This window comes from Oncorhynchus masou, chromosome 8, assembly GCF_036934945.1.
Source record: "Oncorhynchus masou masou isolate Uvic2021 chromosome 8, UVic_Omas_1.1, whole genome shotgun sequence".
NCBI lineage: Eukaryota > Metazoa > Chordata > Actinopteri > Salmoniformes > Salmonidae > Oncorhynchus > Oncorhynchus masou.
This window is the reverse complement of record NC_088219.1, coordinates 9,367,936-9,388,379: the sequence shown is the minus strand read 5'-3', so window position 1 is coordinate 9,388,379 and position 20,444 is coordinate 9,367,936. Positions and strand designations below refer to the sequence as shown.

The 20,444-nt window shown below is 41.9% G+C and overlaps 3 long non-coding RNA genes across 7 annotated transcripts; 2 read left to right on the top strand and 1 right to left on the bottom strand.

The window, feature by feature from the left end:
• Positions 1-2,978: 2,978 nt before the first annotated feature.
• Positions 2,979-3,819, bottom strand: LOC135543844 (uncharacterized). Its single transcript, XR_010456253.1, has 2 exons — positions 3,550-3,819; positions 2,979-3,287 (listed from the first exon to the last, which is right to left on the bottom strand). It is a non-coding gene; the product is annotated as an uncharacterized LOC135543844 (long non-coding RNA).
• Positions 3,820-3,973: 154 nt separating this feature from the next.
• LOC135543845 (uncharacterized) lies at positions 3,974-14,015 on the top strand. Of its 2 annotated transcripts, none has more exons than XR_010456254.1 (3): positions 3,974-4,237; positions 12,429-13,253; positions 13,844-14,015. It is a non-coding gene; the product is annotated as an uncharacterized LOC135543845 (long non-coding RNA). The 2 variants fall into 2 exon arrangements; XR_010456255.1 differs by lacking the exon at positions 3,974-4,237 and adding an exon at positions 9,529-9,688.
• Positions 14,016-14,083: 68 nt separating this feature from the next.
• Positions 14,084-19,938, top strand: LOC135544045 (uncharacterized). Of its 4 annotated transcripts, none has more exons than XR_010456290.1 (6): positions 14,084-16,412; positions 16,547-18,013; positions 18,573-18,690; positions 18,878-19,012; positions 19,157-19,281; positions 19,432-19,938. It is a non-coding gene; the product is annotated as an uncharacterized LOC135544045 (long non-coding RNA). The 4 variants fall into 4 exon arrangements; XR_010456287.1 differs by having other exon boundaries at positions 18,573-18,751; XR_010456288.1 differs by having other exon boundaries at positions 18,573-18,751; positions 19,117-19,281.
• The last annotated feature ends 506 nt before the right edge of the window (positions 19,939-20,444 follow it).

Below are 20,444 nucleotides of genomic sequence, written 5' to 3'. Positions count from 1 at the left end.
CAAGGTGAACAAGCTCTATAAGGCAGGGGTCAGGGACGTCAGAGATTCATGGATAGGGGGGCTAAGCCTCTTTTAGGGGGACATGGGTATACTCCCCCAGGATTGGTTTTAAAGCCCCCAAAATGTATTTATCATGTATTTTTAGAGTAACAACGGGTGTAAAAATCGATCAAAATAAGGTTATTTTTGGTCAAGGTTGGCTAAAAGTATACCTGTCTCGTAGTTTGTTAGACACGGATCTAATATGACTTACTTAAATTCTTTATTTGGATAGAATTTTAAGTCCATTCTGTCCCCATCCATCCAAAAGGCACAAAAATGGCTGTATTATGTTATTTGAGAGAGAGAGAGAAATGTGAAGACATGCAGGTCATATTATACCATTAGAAAAAAATCTTTATTTAAGTTTCACCCTGTCACGCCCTGGCCATAGCAAAGTTTTTAATTCTCTATTTTGGTTTGACTAGGGTGGGCATTCAAATTTTTTTTTTTCTATGTTGGTGTTGTTCCCAATCAGAGGCAGCCTGTCGTTGTCTCTGATTGGGGATCATATATAAGTTGTCCTTTTTCGTGTGGGTTTTGTGGGTAGTTATTTTCTGTTTAGTGTCTGCACCTGACAGGACTGTTTTGGTTTTCACTCTTTGTCATTTTGTTCAAGTGTTTGGAGTAATACATTTATCATGAACATTTACCACGCTGCACCTTGGTCTCCTGCTTCATCAGACAACAGCCGTGACACACCCTTTCTGTTAAGTGTTGCTCTAAATTAACCCAATAATTCAGACACATGGAACATCTTAAACAGTATCATCCACAATGGGGCAAAACTAAATTCAACTAATGAACTAAATGAAAAACAGAAAAATAATTAGGAATAAAATCTGATAAAGTAAGATCCCAAACAAATATTACAACCTTTATTACAGAACCGCTCCTCCTGATTCTCTCTTTTGATGCTTATTTTGTGGGTGGACGCATCATAGTGTATTTTTAAAGGTGGCAAAGCGGTCCATAACACTACTGTGGCTTAGTGGCCCAAGCACTTCACCCTCAATGGACATGGCTGCAAGAATTGCAAGCCTTTTCTGACCCATTGTCTTTTACGCAACCAGGAGTGCAGCCGGCGTAGTGCACTAAAGGACCTTTCACAGGAGCAGCTGCTCACTGGAATTGTGAGGGCAACGTGAATGATTTCCTTCAGAGAAGGAAACATATCATCATCCAGGATGTTATGCACAGCAAGCATATCTTTGGGAGGACATCCAGCCTTGCCTCTCTATTCCGGACAAGAAAGTTTCTGGCCACCAACATCTCTTCTGTTTTAACATCAATATATATCTAGGATGTTTTTTGAGTTGGGGCTGCATGCCTGTATGCCGTTGAGCAGACCTGCATCTACAGTCGAGAATCGCTGGTCAAGCTCACAAACCATCCTGTCCAAGCAGGGGAGCAACAACTCTGTTTTCATTGTTTGGGAACATGACAATTCTGTGCCTAAACTCAAGGTCTCCACCACAAAATCTCCCATTTTCCTTTGTTTGCGCTCTCTTGCTGCATCTGCCTCTGGAATATTGTGAATTTCACAGAGTGCTTTGGCTCTGTCATAAAGATCTGTGCTTTTGCCTATCAGTGTGTCACATACAGCTTGTTTGCTGAAACAAGCTTCTGCCAGGTCTACTGTCTCTTTCTGGAGGAACTTGTGTCGTCCCTCAGTTACAGAAAGAAGAGACTGAAACATCAGTAGTAAATACACAGTGGAGAACTGATGAAGCTTTGCTCTCAGACCAACAGCCATGGGGGAGCCAGTGGCAGATAGACAATTAAAAATAGCAGTTAAAGTGTCCAGGACTGTACTTATGGACCGCAGCTGGCATGCCCAGCCAGCATTTGAGAGCTGTTCAAGTTCAGCTGATGCTATTCCAAGTTGGGACTGAGCTTCATTGAACTTGCGGTGGTTAACTAGGGATGTACTGAAAAACGAATACACATTATCCAAGAAACTTAAACTCAGCAGCCTCCGGAATAGCCCTGCAAATATGACACAACACCAAATTAAGCTCATGATGAGCAAAGCAATGTACATAAATTGCCTCTGAATGCAGCACTCTGAAATGTAATTGCACATCTCCTTTGGACCCACTCATGACAGCTGCACCATCATAGGTCAGTGCAATGCACTTTAGGCCTGCTACCCCTCATTAGGAGCCGCTGTTGCAACTCATTTGCTATCGATTGGGCATCAAATGACTTGATTTCTGCTAGTGCTAGTAAAAGCTCCTTAACTGTCCCCTCTGTTACATACAGTACCTAGCACACAGAGCCAACTGTTCAGACTGCCCATCCCTGGCCTCATCCGCCATAATGGTATACATTCCAGACTTTGACATCTCAGAGACCATGGTGTCCATAATCTCTTGAGCACAGCATTCGATCATGTCATTCTGAGATTCTGGAGAGAAATACGTTGCATTTGATGGAGTATTGTACCTTTGCAGCAAAGGGTCAAACTCCTTCAAAAGCCCCATACATTCAAGAAAGTTCCCTCTATTTGTGCTTTCACTAGAGACATCATTGGCATGGATAGAGAGTCACTGTCTTCCTAACATTGAGGTGACCGCATTAAATCTCCTCAGATACTCCCTTCTCTTTGCAATATCACTAGCATGGGCAGATGTTAAAATATGAGCAATGTTCCCATGACTGCTAGTTGCCTGGTAGCTTTGCCATGCCACCACTGTCTGTGTGTTTGTGCCATTCGATAATTACCCATCCTCTTCGAGCTACCCCCCTACTTTGTGCAATTTCCGCCTGAAGCCATACCCAAATCTAACAGCCTGTAGCTCAGGCCCAGAAGCAAGGATATGCATATTCTTGGTACCATTTGAAAGAAAACACTCTGAAGTTTGTGTAAATGTGAATTGAATGTAGGAGAATATAACACAATAGATCTGGGAGAAGAAAATACAAGGAAATAAACATACTTTTTTCTGTTCTTTTATTGTTGTTGCATCTTTAAAATAAACAAGAACAGCCAAACATTCTGTTATGATACTGAGCATAATTTCAAATAAGAACATAAGTGGGCAACAGTATTTGACCAACGTTTCAGACAGATATCTTCAGGAATGAGTGAGGTACATGCCATTGAGCATGAAGTCACCCAGGTGTCCCTCGCCGGGCGGGGGTAGGTGTGGTGCCGGAGACAGCAGGGGTCCGGCTGGATGGACCAGCTTCAGTGGGGGGATTTGCACCTTGGCAGTATGGGCTCCCAATCAGAATCGCTGGGACTGTGACACAGACAAACAGACACAGATTATATATAGAGTAAGTAAACATCCACTAAGGTGAGGGTTTGTCCATTCCATGTTTAGATAAAAACATGTAATATATACAGGACACACAGACATACAGACATACACCCACAATGTAGAGCAATGCTTACTTTATACATTTCATTATACTTATATGTGTACTTTATATTTCATGTCCTAGTCATATTTTTTATACATGGCAAATAAAATAAAAATATCTCAATCAAACATTACTCACCAATCCAACACAGAATCTTCTCCATACAGGAACATCACCTCAGATTTCGAGTCAAAAGAATGCTCACTGTCTGACTCATCTTGTATTAATTCACTATCTCTATCAATCTCGTCAATGATATCGTGTAGATCTGCATACTTTGTCTTTGTCTTCGATTTTAAAGATTTACTTGCCATAATTCTTCTCTGAAAATGCTCTCAAAACAGAAATGCTGCGCGTCTTGTAGAATGTTCAATGGCGAATGGTTGTGTCTACACGCCTGAGTTTCCCACAAACGATAGTCTTCCTGGATAGAACCATCACATGTTGTCGTTTACCTGAGCTCATTGGCTATCTACCCAGCTAGATTTCAAGACGATCAATGGTCATTGGTCCGCAATTAGGTCATTGTTTGCCGTGTTCAAATCAGTTCCTTTCGGTCAATATGTCCCAGAAAAGAACCATGAAATGTGGTTGTTTTACTAACAAACAGAGGATTGCAATGAAACCAAACATGACTCGATAAATGTCCGTTTAGATTAAGTAATTACATCGAACGTTAGGTCCAAAGTTGAAGGACACTGTATTTACAACACAAGCCGTTTACAAAATGTTTCCTGTTAGGCTATACAAATGGATTATAACGAACAAAACAACACTTTGTTTCGTCATGACCTTTAGTGTTGCCAAAAAAAGAAGCTCTTCAAAGGTAATTGATTAATTTTATTGCTATTTCTGACTTTCGTGACTAATCTACTTTGCTGTAACTGTACCTAATGTGTTGTCTATTGATCGATAATCGGTTTTGCAGGAAAGCTTTTTGAAATCTGACATGGTGGCTAGATTAACAAGAGGTTTAGCTTTCATTTGGTGGATTGCACTTCTGTTTTAATTGAAGTTAAATATTTATAATAATGACATTTCGGGCAATTTCTGTTGAAACATTCCCCGAGAGGAACGCCTGTCCTAGACATTAAGAGGGTTTAATAAAAGTAGATTATGTTTACTCATGCAACGTATTTAAATTACTTTACTACATCACGCAATGATAATTAGTTTGATGGAAAACCTTAGGCTTTGTACGACATTATAAATTACGTCGAGATTCCCTCTTAAAACCTTTTGGTGCTAGGGTGACGTTCCCGTTTTAAACGGGATATTTTGTCAGGAAAATATGCTAGAATATGCATATAATTGACAGATTTCGATTGAAAACACTCTAACGTTTCCAAACCTGTAAAGATACTGTCTGTGAGTATAACAGAACTGATGTTGCAAGCGAAAGCCTGAGAAAAATCCAATCCGGAAGTGCCCCAGGTTTTGAAAGCGCTGCGTTCCAATGACTCCCTATTTGGCTGTGAATGTACCATCAATGAGCTTAACAATGTGATTAGTTATGTATAATTATATATGTATGAAAACTCTAAGTCTGAGACCCTGACAATTCCCCCTCTCCCTTCACCTGACTCTATGCCTTCAGGATACTTTTCTGCTGAATTCCACTAAAATGAAGGCCCTTTTAAAAGCCTCCTCGTGCTTTCGCCCAGTCTTCCCCTTTCCGGCCCCAGGTTCCGAGAGGTGTTCCCAAGCCATTTCATTTTCACTTTGTTCCCCATCTCCTCTATTGCCACCTGATAGGCACATCACCTGATAGGCAAGTGCGTATCCTTAATCAATGCTACATCTTCTTGAGATAACTCAGCACTGTATATGCCTTTCACATCGATGCCTTCAATATGTTGTTTAGAGTACAATTACCCCAAAATCTATCCTCTTCATATGATGCATTAACCAATAAAACAGCTAACCCAACCCAACTATGATGTTTAAAGTAGCTCCCAGACCTAACCCATCTGCATGTCTACAGTGAAATCTAGTCTCTCTCCCTCTTTGGCTCTGCTTCCTCTGTCATGGTGTCTTCAAGCTCACCCATTATGCAGCTGGACCTCACTTCACGTGAGACCTATGCACCCACCGAGGAGAGACATGACGATCTTTACCGCTGCAGGTGCTGTAAGGAGTACTGTGTGTGGACCAGACCAACGCTGTCCCAAAACCCCGTTCCTGGTGTATCTGGATGTACACTCAATCTCCAGAATTCAGCCCGTGCACTTGGTTATCTCTGCTTTCACCTGAGAATATACTCACTGCAACACATGGGTCATTTCCTGACAACATAGACTCTCCTCTTCTGGCAAGGTCACTCATTTGTGACATTTGAATAACTGACCCCCCCCCTGTACTCCCATTAGACTCCCAGTTACCAGTTAGCAATCCATGTGGCATGAGTCCTCGTAAACTGATATCCCAACAATGCTAGTAAAGTAACCGCTGCTACTATTAACATGGCCCATGCCTATAGCCTCCTTCAATTACAGTCCCTACAGCGACTGCCGTGAGAATAACGACTGCCTGTAGTCTGTCAAGTGTTCACTGGCTGTTAGAAATTGGCAAAGAGATTAATGAATTGGAAGAATATTCAACCTACATATATCATTCCATCTAACCCATAACACACTTGTCACTAGTCCTAATGCACTCCTACAGTTATAAACATACTAAAACATTCTCAAATCAATTAGTCAATATACATCAGTCCCTGCTCTGGAACAATGATCACTCATATTCCACGAAACCTAAAAACATATTGACTTCAAAAGGAAAGAGAGAAACAAATACATATTTAATAACTTTACACCTCCCTTGACTTGACTAAAACTAGAACCGTTCATCTGTTAAGTTCTATGTCAATGTATTGTTTGTCTTTATGCCCTCTCCTTCATTTCCATCATTGGGTGTTATCGCAAAACACAGACTATAAACCTTATATGCAATGAATTATATCATCCAGCCATCTCTATTTATCAAGACAATTGAACATAAAACTTCTAATGACATAATAAAACAAAACAAACAAAAACCTTCATGTTACCCCAAGCTATCATCCAGTAAGTTCCAACAACCTCCCTGTCAAAGGATAATTAGAGATAAGGTTTCCAGAGCTTCCCTGGGCATAATAAATGTAAAAAGTGCCCCCAACCCTCACCGGTCAAAAGCAACTCTCTCTTGCTAGATCCAAATCATAACTAAAACATTTTTATAAATTATCCAACTCACATTCAGAATAACAGTCCTTAGTGCTTACTTTAGTTCCATAACTCAAATTCACACGTCTCAACTTAGCACACATCATCCCTATTAAAATGTACATTTATAAACAAATCCTTTCAGTACCAGTAATAACTATTCTCATTACAGCCCCTTTATTCCTGTTTTCCTGTCATAAGTGACCTGGTAAGGAAATATCAGTATCTCAATGCAGACTTAATCTAAATTATTAGCAGTGTGTAGATCCCCCCCCTTTCCTTCTCCCGGCACTTATCATTGTAGCGTGTTTTTTTCAGATATCGTTTACAGTTCCCAACGGCACATGTAACTCTTGCATGTCCCATTTAATGGCCCTTGATCGTGTCCCAATTTCGATACCCAAGTAGATACATCCGATTCTCCCATAAGTCTCTCATCTGAGCCGTTCTCTCTATGCTCACTCCACAAGTGCTCTCAGCACTCCTGCCCCAATTTATGGCTGGGACAGATAGAGGTGTTAAATGTCACCTTTGTCTCTCTTTCTTCAGGAGGGTTTTAGGGTTCACACACAGTTTGTGGTCAAATTATTCCTACCATGCATTAAGACACGATCACCGACAACGATGAGAGCCTATAGTGAGGAGGTCAGAGTGGTGCCAGGACAACAACCTCTCCCTCAACGTGATCAAGACAAAGGAGATGATTGTGGACTACAGGAAAAGGAGGACCGAGCACTCCCCCATTCTCCTCAACGGGGCTGTAGTGGAGCAGGTTGAGAGCTTCAAGTTCCTTGGCGTCCACATCACCAACAAACTAACATGGCACACCAAGACACCAAGCACACCAAGACAGTCGTGAAGAGGGCACAACAAAACCTATTCCTCCTCAGGAGACTGGAAACATTTGTCTTGGGTCCTCAGATCCTCAAAGGTTCAACAGCTGCACCATCGAAAGCATCCTGACGGGTTTCATCACTGCCTGGTATGGAAACTGCTCGGCCTCCGACTGCAAGGCACTACAGAGGGTAGTGTGTACGGCCCAGTACATCACCGGTGCCAAGCTTCCTGCCATCCAGGACCTCTACACCAGGCAGTGTCAGAAGAAGGCCCTAAAAATGGTCAAAGACTCCAGCGACCCCAGTCATAGACTGTTCTCTCTGCTACCGCATGGCAAGTGGTACCAGAGTGCCACGTCTAGGTCCAAGAGGTTTCTAAACAGCTTCTACCCCCAAGCATTAAGACTCCTGAACATCTAATCAAATGCTACCCAGACTATTATTATTGCCCCCCCCCCCTGCTGCTGCTGCTACTCTGATTTATCTATGTATAGCCACTTTAATAACTCTACCTACATGTACATAATTACCTCAATTACCTCGACATCGGTGCCCCCAGCACATTGACTCTGTACCGTTACCCCCTGTATATAGCCCCGCTATTGTTATTTACTGCTGCTCTTTAATTATTTGTTATTCGTAGGGATTTTCCTAAAACTGCATTGTTGGTCAAGGGCTTGTTAGTAAGCATGTCACTCTACACCTGTTGTATTCAGCGCATGTGACAAATAAAAATAGATTTGTAATCTTCATCCCTGAAAATTTTTTCATCCTGGAGGACACTGTGCAGGAGGCACATGCAAATACATGTTATTTCTAAGGCTATTGTTTATTTCAAGTATATGTGGTGATTATTGAATATAACTATAACCTAAATCGATGCCTTAATCGTGTTCTACCAACAGGAAAGAACGGTTAGTACAGCATGCCAAACTGACCCCTAGGAGCCAGAGTGTTCCTGTGCTGCAGTGGAGAAGAGGTCCACTTGGACCATCATTAAAGAGCTCAGGGCCCAGCTAGTTTGCGCTCACGACCATCAGTATACAACCGAGTCCTGCCCCTATATGCCACAGATGGAGCTGACGGAGAGTGAGATCAGTGTAGAGCAGAATTCGATGTATGAACCTGAGAGCTCAGAATCACAATCACAGTTTGAGTCAAGATATACTATTGATCACTTTGGGGGAGCGGGCTGGTGTTCCCGAAAATGGAGAAGGAGCATGTCATTCAACAGCAAATTCAAAATACACCATAATTCAAACATAAAGGGAATCGGAGTGAAATGTTTTTTTCACTGATTCTTTTACCTGTTTTAACAGATGTGCTACCCTGTCCCGGTCCTGTTGTTTTAACAGATGTGCTACCCTGTCCCGGTTCTGCTGTTTTAACAGATGTGCTACCCTGTCCCGGTCCTGGTGTTTTAACAGATGTGCTACCCTGTCCCGGTCCTGGTGTTTTAACAGATGTGCTACCCTTTCCCGGTCCTGTTGTTTTAACAGATGTGCTACCCTGTCCCTGTCCTGTTGTTTTAACATATGTGCTACCCTGTCCCGGTCCTGGTGTTTTAACAGATGTGCTACCCTGTCCCGGTCCTGGTGTTTTAACAGATGTGCTACCCTGTCCCGGTCCTGTTGTTTTAACAGATGTGCTACCCTGTCCCGGTCCTGGTGTTTTAACAGATGTGCTACCCTGTCCCGGTCCTGATGTTTTAACAGATGTGCTACCCTGTCCCGGTCCTGGTGTTTTAACAGATGTGCTACCCTGTCCCGGTCCTGGTGTTTTAACAGATGTGCTACCCTGTCCCGGTCCTGGTGTTTTAACAGATGTGCTACCCTGTCCCGGTCCTGGTGTTTTAACAGATGTGCTACCCTGTCCCGGTCCTGGTGTTTTAACAGATGTGCTACCCTGTCCCGGTCCTGGTGTTTTAACAGATGTGCTACCCTGTCCCGGTCCTGGTGTTTTAACAGATGTGCTACCCTGTCCCGGTCCTGGTGTTTTAACAGATGTGCTACCCTGTCCCGGTCCTTGTGTTTTAACAGATGTGCTACCCTGTCCCGGTCCTGGTGTTTTAACAGATGTGCTACCCTGTCCCGGTCCTGGTGTTTTAACAGATGTGCTACCCTGTCCCGGTCCTGGTGTTTTAACAGATGTGCTACCCTGTCCCGGTCCTGGTGTTTCGAATCTCTCTCAACCTATTAATGCTCAGCTGTGAAAAGCCAACTGACATTTTCTCCTGAGGTATTGAACTGTTGCATCCTCTATAACCACTGTGGTTATTATTTTGATGTAAAAAGGGCTTTTGTAAAATACAATTGATTGATTGTTTGCTGTGCTGGATGCTGTGTATTCACTGAATGATGGAAATGTTTATAGTATCTGTAACATATTTTGGTGTGTATTTAATCTGCATCTTAATTTATTAAAGTGACAATCAGCAGTCGCCCTGCTCCTCTTTCAGTAAAAAGCTGAGGGATGGGCCTGGGTAAATGTAACCACTCTCAAATACATAGACAGAGATATAGATACAAGGACTGACCATGCATGATATCAACATTGTAATCCTGTTTCTATGATCTGTTTCCACTACCATGTACCTAGTTCACTTTGGATAAAGGCGTCTCCTAAATGGCATATTATTAAAGTATACTTTGACTCTGCCACCTTAGCCAAATACATTTAAACTCAGTTTTTCACAATTCCTGACATTTAATCCTTGTAAAAATGACCTGTATTTGGTCAGTTAGGGTCACCACTTTATTTTAAGAATGTGAAATGTCAGAATAATAGTAGAGAGAATCATTTATTTCACGTTTATTTCTTTCAGTGAGTCAGAATGTAAGTCTTTATTTTAGTTGGTCAGGGCGTGAGTTGGGGTGGGCATTCTATGTTGTTTTTCTATGTTTTGTTCTGTTATATCGCTATGTGTTTGGCCTAGTATGGTTCTCAATCAGGCAGGTGTCAGTCATTGTCTCTGATTGGGGGCCATATTTAGGTAGCCTGTTTTCTATTGTGTTTTGTGGGTGGTTGTATCCTGTGTTAGTGCTTTCACCATACGGGACTGTTTCGGTTGTTTGTTTGTACTTTTGTTGTTTTGTTCAGTGTTCAGTTGATTTATTAACTATATCATTATGGACACTTACCACGCTGCACATTGGTCTGATCCTTGGAAGACAAACGTTACAGAATCACCCACCAACCAAGGACCAAGCAGCGTTGACACCTGGACATGGGAGGAGATCCTGGACGGCAAGGGACCCAGCACAGGCTGGGGAGTATCGCCACCCCAAAGCAGAGTTGGAGGCAGCGAAAGCTGAGCGGCGGTGGTATGAGGAGGCAACACGGCAGGGATGAGAGGCAACCCCAAAAATGTCTTGGCGGGGGGGTACACGGGGAGTGTGGCTAAGTCAGGTAGGAGACCTGAGCCAACTCCCCGTGCTTACCCTGGAGAGAGGTGGACCGGGCAGGCACTGTGTTATGCCATGAGGAGCACGGTGTCCCCGGTGAGCAGGCATAGCCCGGTGCTTTACATCGCAGCGCCTCGTATCGGCTGGGCTAGAGTGGGCATCGAGCCAGGTGCCATGAAGCCGGCTCAGCGCATCTCCTACTCCTTACAGTCTTGTCCCTTCGCTGCAACTCCGGTACGGACTCAGGAGAGGCGAAGGTCGAGTGCCATGCGTCCTCCAAAACTCGACCCTGACCAAGCAGCACTACTTCTTAAACCCGGCTGTGTAGTGATGCCGCTAGCACTGCGATGCCACACAAGTCCTCAACTGGCAGTTTCATTAAATAGTACTCGCAAAACACTAGTCTCAATGTCAACAGTGAAGAGGCGACTCCGTGATGCTGGCCTCTCAGTATGGCCAATAAAAAGAAAAGATTATGATGGGCAAAAGAACAGACACTGGACAGAGGAACTCTGCTTAGAAGGTCAGCATCCTGGAGTCGCCTCTTCACTATTGACGTTGAGACTGGTGTTTTGCGGGTACTATTTAATGAAACTTCCAACTAGACACTCTAATGTACTTGTCCTCTTGCTCAGTTGTGCACCGGGGTCTCCCACTCCTCTTTCTATTCTGGTTAGAGCTAGTTTGCGCTGTTCTGTGAAGGGAGTAGTACACAGCGTTGTACGAGATCTTCAGTTTCTTGGCAATTTCCCGCATGGAATAGCCTTCAATTCTCAGAACAAGAATAGACTGACGAGTTTGAGAAGAAAGTTGTTTCTAGTCATTTTGAGCCCGTAATCGAACCCACAAATGCTTATGCTCCAGATACTCAACTAGTCTAAATGCCAGTTTAATTGCTTCTTTAATCAGAACAACCATTTTCAGCTGTGCTAACATAATTGCAAAAGGGTTTTTCTAATGATAAATTAATCTTTTAAAATGATAAGCTTGGATTAGATAACACAACGTGCCATTGGAATACAGGAGTGATGGTTGCTGATAATGGGATCTGTAGATATTCCATTTAAAAATCAGCCGTTTCCAGCTACAAAATTAATTTACAACATTAACAATGTCTACACTGTATTTATGATCAATTTGATGTTATTTCAATGGATTATTTTATATTATTTCCTTTCAAAAACAAGGACATTTCTAAGTGACCCCAAACTTTTGAACGGTAGTGTATATACAGCAATGCAAATCTATATTTAATTTATATTTAATCTATATAAATGTGTGCAATTACCAAACATTACATGGATTACATTACTTTTATTTATAATTCATACACATTAGCCTATGGTTTCAATATATGAATCTATCCTGTCTCTTTCAATAATAAATAGCCTACTCAATAAATTATCCCATTTTCTAAAGCAACATAGCTCTCACAACAGTTGTATGTAAATCTATAAATGGATTAAATTTGTCATCATGTCCAGTGTCCATGCTGTAAATTGTTGTAATCACAGCAGATGCGATGTTATTTCTATTGAATAATTGTGATTCATATGTAATTATTATTTTTTCAGAGAGGAGTGACCAAAACAAACCTCGGGTTTTCCGGGCCACAGGAGTGTGCAAGAATGTGGTCAGCACATTTTCCTATAGTTGGAAGAAGCAGAAGACCCTGACAAAGTGCACAGGATAAACTGAGCCTGCCCTCGACAAGCTCTTCACGGAATCCCGACAAGGTGGTGATCTCGACTGCAGATGATGGAAAGAGTCCTGGAGCAAAAGGGCAGCAGGCAAAAAAACATGGAACCCTGCAACCTCCTGGCAAGACATTGAGGTCTTTGAATCTATCACAGCAAAGCCCCTCCAGGAGAGACATACATGAGTGTGTCCTATCTGAAGCCCGTCCTCCATGTTGTCAAGAGGGAGGTTCTGAAATCAAACGAGGGCAAAGCCAAACTGAAACAAGACATTAAGATGAGGGTCCTCAATTACCTGAATGACAAGTACACCAACCCTGAAACAGATGAGCTGCTCATCATGGCTACCTTTCAGGACCCAAGGTTCAAGACCACCTACATGACCACTGAGAAGCTGGTGGAGGTGAAGGTGAGAGCTGCCTCCGAGACAGAAGCCCTCCTGGTAGGGAACACAGCCATGGGAGACTTCTCTCTTGAAGAGGACCAGAGTGAGAGAGAGAAAGAAGCTGCCACTGCTCCACAAATCAGCAAAGAAGTCTAAGAGGAGCCTTGGGAGCTTCTTTAAGAAAAGCAGTAGTGCACCTGCCTTGAGAACCCAGAGATAGGTCATGGAGAAAGAGTTGGACAGCTACACTCTGATGGCAGCAGAGTGAGGCTGATCCTTTGGAGTGGTGGCGAGTTCACACGTACAACTTCTCACAAGTGAGTTGACTGGCAAAGAAGTACTTATGCATCCCTGCCACAAATTCGTCGCCCCAAGAGCATTTGGCATGTGACTAAATGCTCTTGGGGCGAATTTGTGGCAGGACAACTTTGAAGCCAGAATCTGTCAATAGGCTGGTGTTCCTAGCACAGCATTTGTGAAGAGGGAGGCAGTGAATTGTAACATGGTGAAGAAGAAGTTAGTTTGAAAGGGTTTATGACTTGAAATGATAATGACCAGTGTAATGCTGAAAAAAATGTCACTTCTAATATTTGTCAAGAAAAGTAAAAACAAAATGGTTTACATTTTCTTTACATCCCAAGTAGTTTAAATATTTTGTATTTAATATTACTGCATATTTATTTAACTCATATGCTTTTGTATATGTATGCAGTTTTACCACAGAATGTGTATATAATTGCAATGCCCTCTTTCTGTTTCTATGAGGTTAAAAGCAATATTTTGTCATTTATTAATTATGAAGGGCTCATAAAATGTTTGAAAAAATGTTTACAGTATACTGTGATATTATACCGTTATCGTCCGGACAGTGGAAAATATTGTGATATGAATATTTGTTCAATGGCAGATTTCCTCCTCTTCGTCTGAAGAGGTGTAGCAAGGATCGGACCAATATGCAGCGTGGTAAGTGTCCAGACAAATCAACGAGTCTTGGTTTCGTAGCGACCAGAGCAGGGACAAACCGCTGGCTCCCCAGGGTGCAAAACATGTGTACCAGCAGGCTCCAGGGAACAAGGAGGTTCCGAGAAACAAGGAGGCTCCGAGAAACAAGGAGCACATCACAGGACTACCCCCCCCCCCCCGTTTATCATCTACCCCAAGTGTTTCCCCGGCGGCCATTACACACTGGGAGGCCCCCCTCCAAACCTTGGGACGGTCCACTGTTATTATTACATCCCTTTACTTAGATGTGTGTGTATTAGGTAGTTGTTGTGGAATTGTTAGATAACTTGTTGATATTGCTGCACTGTCGGAACTAGAAGCACAAGCATTTCACTACACTTGCAATAACATCTGCTAACCATGTGTATGTGACCAATATGATTTGATTTGAAGAGGTTTCAGCACTTCATTAATCATTCAGTGAAGGAGAGCCCTCCTCTTCGATGGGCACATGAGCCAGATGTCTTCCACCACACGGCACCCATAGGTTGAGTTCTCTAAGGTAGCTGGAGACCACTCAGCCATTTTGAAGCACTCCTACATGGTAAACAAAGTATTCCACTAGCCCGTACCAGCGCTGTAAGGACATGTGCTATGTGGTGGAAGGGATTAAGAAGTGTGGCCTCTTCCCTTTTGACCTTTCAGCCATTGAATGGTGCCATTTAATGCCGTCTCGGTCTCTACCGAGTCCCAACATCGCCTCTCCTGGAACCACCAGCACCTCCACCCCAGCGACCACTCAGCCCCTGCTCCAAACCCAGCCCTAGAAGAGCACCCCTAACCGAGGGAATTCATATCCTTATTTCATTTTTTTGTGACGGAGGGAGGGTAGATCAGCTATAATATTGCAAATAGATTGTAGTTTCCATCAATGTAATTGTCTGCATCGCTTCCAGTCCCCCATATATCTTTTTGCATATATGTATGTATACACACAAAAGACTCCTTGTGTTTGCCACATGCTTCACCGGGGAGGAATGCACTCACCAGTGGAAGGACAAGGGTGAGAAGGAGATGGCAAAGAAAGAGCTTCGGGCAGCCCGGCACATAATCTAGTTCCATGCTGACCACACCGCTCGCGTTGCAAAATAAAGTAAAACACGTTATTCAATGATTGCACCCACAGTGCTCGTGCCTGCCAAAAATTAAGCGCTAAAATAGAAGTCAGTTCTATTTGTGACGCTGAAAGCGGTGCGGTGCAAGTCCTGCCTCTCCCATCTCCTCACTGGTTTATAGAAGCAGATACCCACGTGCCATCTCCTCATTGGTTAAACCCACGTGGGTGATTGAAAGGTCATATAAAACCCAAAGAAGAAAAACGCCTGGAAGGAGGAGAGATGACTAGAAAATAATCGGTTTTCTGTTTGGATTAATTCTCAGGTTAGAGGACCTTGTGCATTTCAGGTAAAATAATAACTATATATATACAATATAAACTCAACTTTATATCCCAGGACAGCCAGCTAGCTAAATAGAACAAATTAGCTAGCAACTGCTAGATAGCTAGAAACATTTCCATAAATGTTTAATGCTTTTCGACCGGTCCCCAAATTAATATAATTGGTTCAGAGTTTGTTTTGATATTTCAACCTGCGTGTCATGATCACGGTTTGGTATGGGGGACAAAATCAATTTACGCACAAGGCCTGTTTTGGTATGATGTTATGGAATCTATAAAACGATAACTAGTTACTATACTGCTGTACAGTTGCTAGCTAGCGATGTCTGTATGAAGAACATATATTTTTAGCTAGTTTGTAGCTAGTTAAAACTGCATCGCCTGTCAATGCACGATTGTCATCATTGCTCTGAAAGTTGGCACAGTTTAGACAAGAGAGTACTTTAGGGGTTATTAGCTACATAAAATCAAATCTCACTGACCAATTGGGTCTGCGGTCTATTTTTCCGTCGAGAGATGTTGTGTAGCCTTCAGTGGGCAAGCGGTCATTTGATGGAGGAAGTGATATTGTAGAGGAGTTCCTACAAGAGGCAAAGGACATCCAACAACGAGAACCTTACCAAAATGGAAAGTTGTTACATTTGTATCCTTTTTTGTTGTTGTACGGCATGTGTGGCAAAGGCTGAGATTGTATCATTTTACTTGTCCTGTGTTAAGTCTCCTGTGTCAAGTCTCGGATTTTGTGATATATTATTATATTATTATTATATTATATTATTTTGTGTGCACCTCTATTTAGCAAAGTCAATCTATGAAAACATTTATTGAGTTGGCCTATAATGCTGTTCATAAATTCTATATGGTACTCTTATAGTATTTTAACCTCAACATGTTTAGGAGTGTATGTTGTAATTAATGATCTATTTTTGATTTCAGTAGTCTATCACGTGCCTTTGGAGGGAAGGCGGTATCACATCACCAAGGAGCAGCTTGCGTTCCTCATAGATTGTCATATAACCATCCGACAAATGGTAGATGTTCTCAATGTGTCGCACTCTGTGGTCAAACGGCGCAGGTAAGTTATCGTAATTGAATAAAGCAATTGTAACACAAGAGGGAGATCTCTACATCCTCTTTAGATTTGATCACATTCCTGATTGATATATCTTTTTGAGTTATTTTTGTAATTAGTAATTTTCAGCTTTTCAGGTCCTACTCACTGTTGTCATACGCTCAGCTGGATGAGAGGATCAAAGAGCTGATAAGACAGAATGAAGGCAGAGTCTGTGAGGGCACGCTTAAGAGGAGAAGGTGTTCAAGTCCTGTGGCAGAGGGTTAGACGGTCTGATCCGTGTCAACCCCCAGGGAGCTGCGAGGAGAGCCATACAGAAGTGGCTACACCAGAGGCAGTACAGAGTTGCAGGCCCAAATTCTTTGTTGCACATCGATGGCAACCATAAACTGATCCGGTAAGTGCATACGCTTAGGCCTCCTGAATACTGCACTTTTTTTAAAACAATCTTAACTTCGTAAAAAACATGATTTATCTCCTTTATATGGTAATGAAAGTATTGTGGTCATTTTCCTGGGTATACAGTCCCTTCAGAAAATATTTACACCTCTTGACTGTTTCAACATTTTGTTTTGGTACAACCTGACTTTAACTGTTGAGGCATCTAGACAACTTGTGTTGCAGCTGAACTGGAGCGGACCTTCCCAAAAGCTAAGGACGTTCTCCATTTTACCTTTATTTATCTAGGCAAGTCAGTTAAGAACAAATTGTTTTTTACAATGACGGCCTAACCCGGACGACACTGGGGCAATTGTGCCCCACTCTATAGGACTCCCAATCACAGCCGGTTGTGATACAGCCTGGATTCAAAGCAGGGTGTCTGTAGTGATGCCTCTACCATAGAAATGCAGTGCCTTAGACTGCTGCACCACTCGGGAGCCCATATTCATCCACCTATCCATTCACATTTGAATGACCTTATCACGCTTTGTTGAATTCCCTGTTGAGTTGTGGATTTATCATCACTGTATTCCTGCTTTAGGAAACCCCTTCCACCTACCCTGTATGATTTGATCTCAAGAAAGGTACGACAGACATGTTCAACCCTTACCAAAGAGTGTCAAGGTGTATGGCCCCCCCCAGTGGGCTCAACTCTACACGGATGGGGACCAGTTCTTCGTCTTCACCAACATATTTTAGTGTTGTAACCAAATTAAGTCTTATAATGTTTTGAGAAAGTAGATGAAAGTTTAATACTCAAACATAAATGAGTATGAATAATTTACATCAAATAAAAGTTTAATTTCAGTGATGTGCATTGACATAAACAATGAAAATACTGTTGGAGTTTGTGTTGCAGAGATGCACTTGGAAAGTAAAGGAAGAAATACACAAGAAGGGTTGAATAAATATATATATATATCATATTTTAGACATGGAATTATATTTTACAAATAAATTATTGCATATGTAAACAAACAATTCAATCTCGACCTCCATCCTTATATTGTCACAGAAATCACAAAAACCCAGCTCCACCGTCACTGGACACACCTGCAGTGGAACCAGTGCTGACAGAAGTCACAGCACAACCATGGCACCTCAGACTCACACTCCTGGGGGGGGCTTGCAGGTGGATCACGCTTCCTGCGGGGAACCTGCAGGTATGGAACGCCGTTGGGTATTTGTGTGTCAAAAAGGATACACGTCAAATAACAATATGCAATCTATATGCAAATGTTGGCCAATCACAAATAAGGTGCATGTGAAGTCAGCTCATCGTCAATCATCATCAACAAATGTCTAAGTCAAGTCTAAAAATGAAAACATGAGAGACTGCTTTTTAAACTTTGCCAGCCAAGTACAACCACCTTTACAACCACCCCAGGAGGATCAGGTGGTTCAAAGGTAGGATTAATTCTGTTAGGTAATACCTGGCAAGAGTCAACATTGACCGGCACAGCTATCTAACGTTAATGTAACGCTCCCCCTCTAGCTAGCTATGCTATTGTTTGTTATTTAACAGTATGTCTGTTCGAGTAAACTAGGCCTTTCTATTGCTGTTATGATTTTGTAGACTTTTCCTATCAAATATCGCTTGAACTTAAAGCGCCATAGGACTATGCAGCATAGCAGCAGCTACCATGTGGTGTGCGAGTATGGGCAGCGGCGATTATGCTGAGTGTCATTCGTGTAACTTTTTAAAACGTTTGCACCTGTCAGATTTCAATCATTCAGGAGAATGAATAATGTTGGGGTCCAAAGGCGGCAAACAGGGAGAAGCCGGCTGATAAATGAGGGTTTGCCTGATCGCTGACCATCCAGATGCTGAACAGGATAGGTACATTTTCCCTATATCCATTCAGTACATGAGGACTCACAGCCCAGTGCTTGCTTTGTAAGTAAGTATCTTGTGATTAAACAGACTTATTGAAGGTTATTTTACTGATTTTAAAGATCATGGTCTGTTTCCCTGTGTATATTAGGATACTTTTTTATTAAAGTGAAATAATGTTTCCATATCTCAGTATCTTTAGAGGATCTTGTGAGGCAGATCAAAGTGCGTTATGGTCAGGAGGAGAGCAGCTTCTTGAATGTTTTGGGGGAAACATTCCCCCAGGTAAATCCGGAAGGAGCGAAACGGCTGTCCCTTGATGTCCATTGTAAGCCTTCTCTTTTACCACGTATTAAGGTCTGATTTTCATGTAAAATACAGAATTTAAGCCAAAACAATTAGTGAAGAGGGTATTTCGTGTGTCCATCATAGGGATAATAAAGCTGGCACACATTTCAAATTGTCTTGTCAGCATCACATGAAGGCCTGTATGGAACCATTGGGGAAATGATCAGTGTATGTGGGCCACACTTCTTCTCTGAGCGACTCTACGCAGCAGTGTGTGGGAAGCCTGCTTCTCCACTCAGTCTGGAGGAGGTGAGCCATACGACACTGAGAGCACATGTGAAAAATGTTGTTTTATGTTCTCCCTAACAGCAACAGGAAATAATAGATAATACTTTTTTACATGTTTATTTTGCTGTGTTTAAAATGATTGATTGCCTGTCATACATTTTAAAATTCTAGATAAAAAAAGCAGACAAGAGGTGAAGAACAAATTGGAGGAATCAGTACAGGCTGAGCCTACTGGGAATGAAAGGGATCGTTGTCAAGACAATGGAGGACAGGGATGGTGTGGTAGAATTGGTGGCCTTGGAGCAGTAAGGCAACGCTGTCATAAATCTGTGAAGGATTTGTCATTACCTCCTTTAACATAAGTATTTTTTAAATCGGTCCACCCCGCCAAATCAATACACATCACTATATTGTCATTTAAACTTATTTTTGAAAACATAACAGGTTCAAATATGGTCTCAACTGTCTTAGGCTGCTGGAGGCATTGGGGAACCACCGGACAGCAACCAAGCACTTTTTGTGGTCAACAATGTTACTAACAGTATTAGGTTGCTGTTAATCATGATGATATAAAATGTAACGGGGAGGCCAAACCACTGGTCCAGTAGAATCCCTATCTTCATTGTTTATTTATTTTCATATGCAATTATATGTCTAAAATATAATATATATATATTTATTCAACCCTTCTTGTGTATTTCTTCCTTTACTTTCCAAGTGCATCTCTGCAACACAAACTCCAACAGTATTTTCATTGTTTATGTCAATGCACATCACTGAAATGAAACTTTTATTTGATGTAAATTATTCATACTCATTTATATTTTAGTATTAAACTTTCATGTAGTTTCTCAAAACATATTATAAGACGTTATTTTGTTATAACACTATAAAAAATGTTGGTGAAGATGAAGAACCACAAGATGGTGCATCGGGCTACGCAATGAAAAGTTGAAGGGCAAGTAAAAAAAAAAGTAAACACTTCAAAGACTTAAACGGTTATATAATTAAACAATAGTAAGATGGCCAATAAATGGGGACCGTATGCCAATTAATACGGGACATATGAATTATAAAGCTGAAAATAGTAGTATTTACCACTGAAATGTCAAACATGCTAATTGCTAACCCATTAGCTAACATTGTTACGCTAACAATAATCACAAAACATTGATGGCTTGATC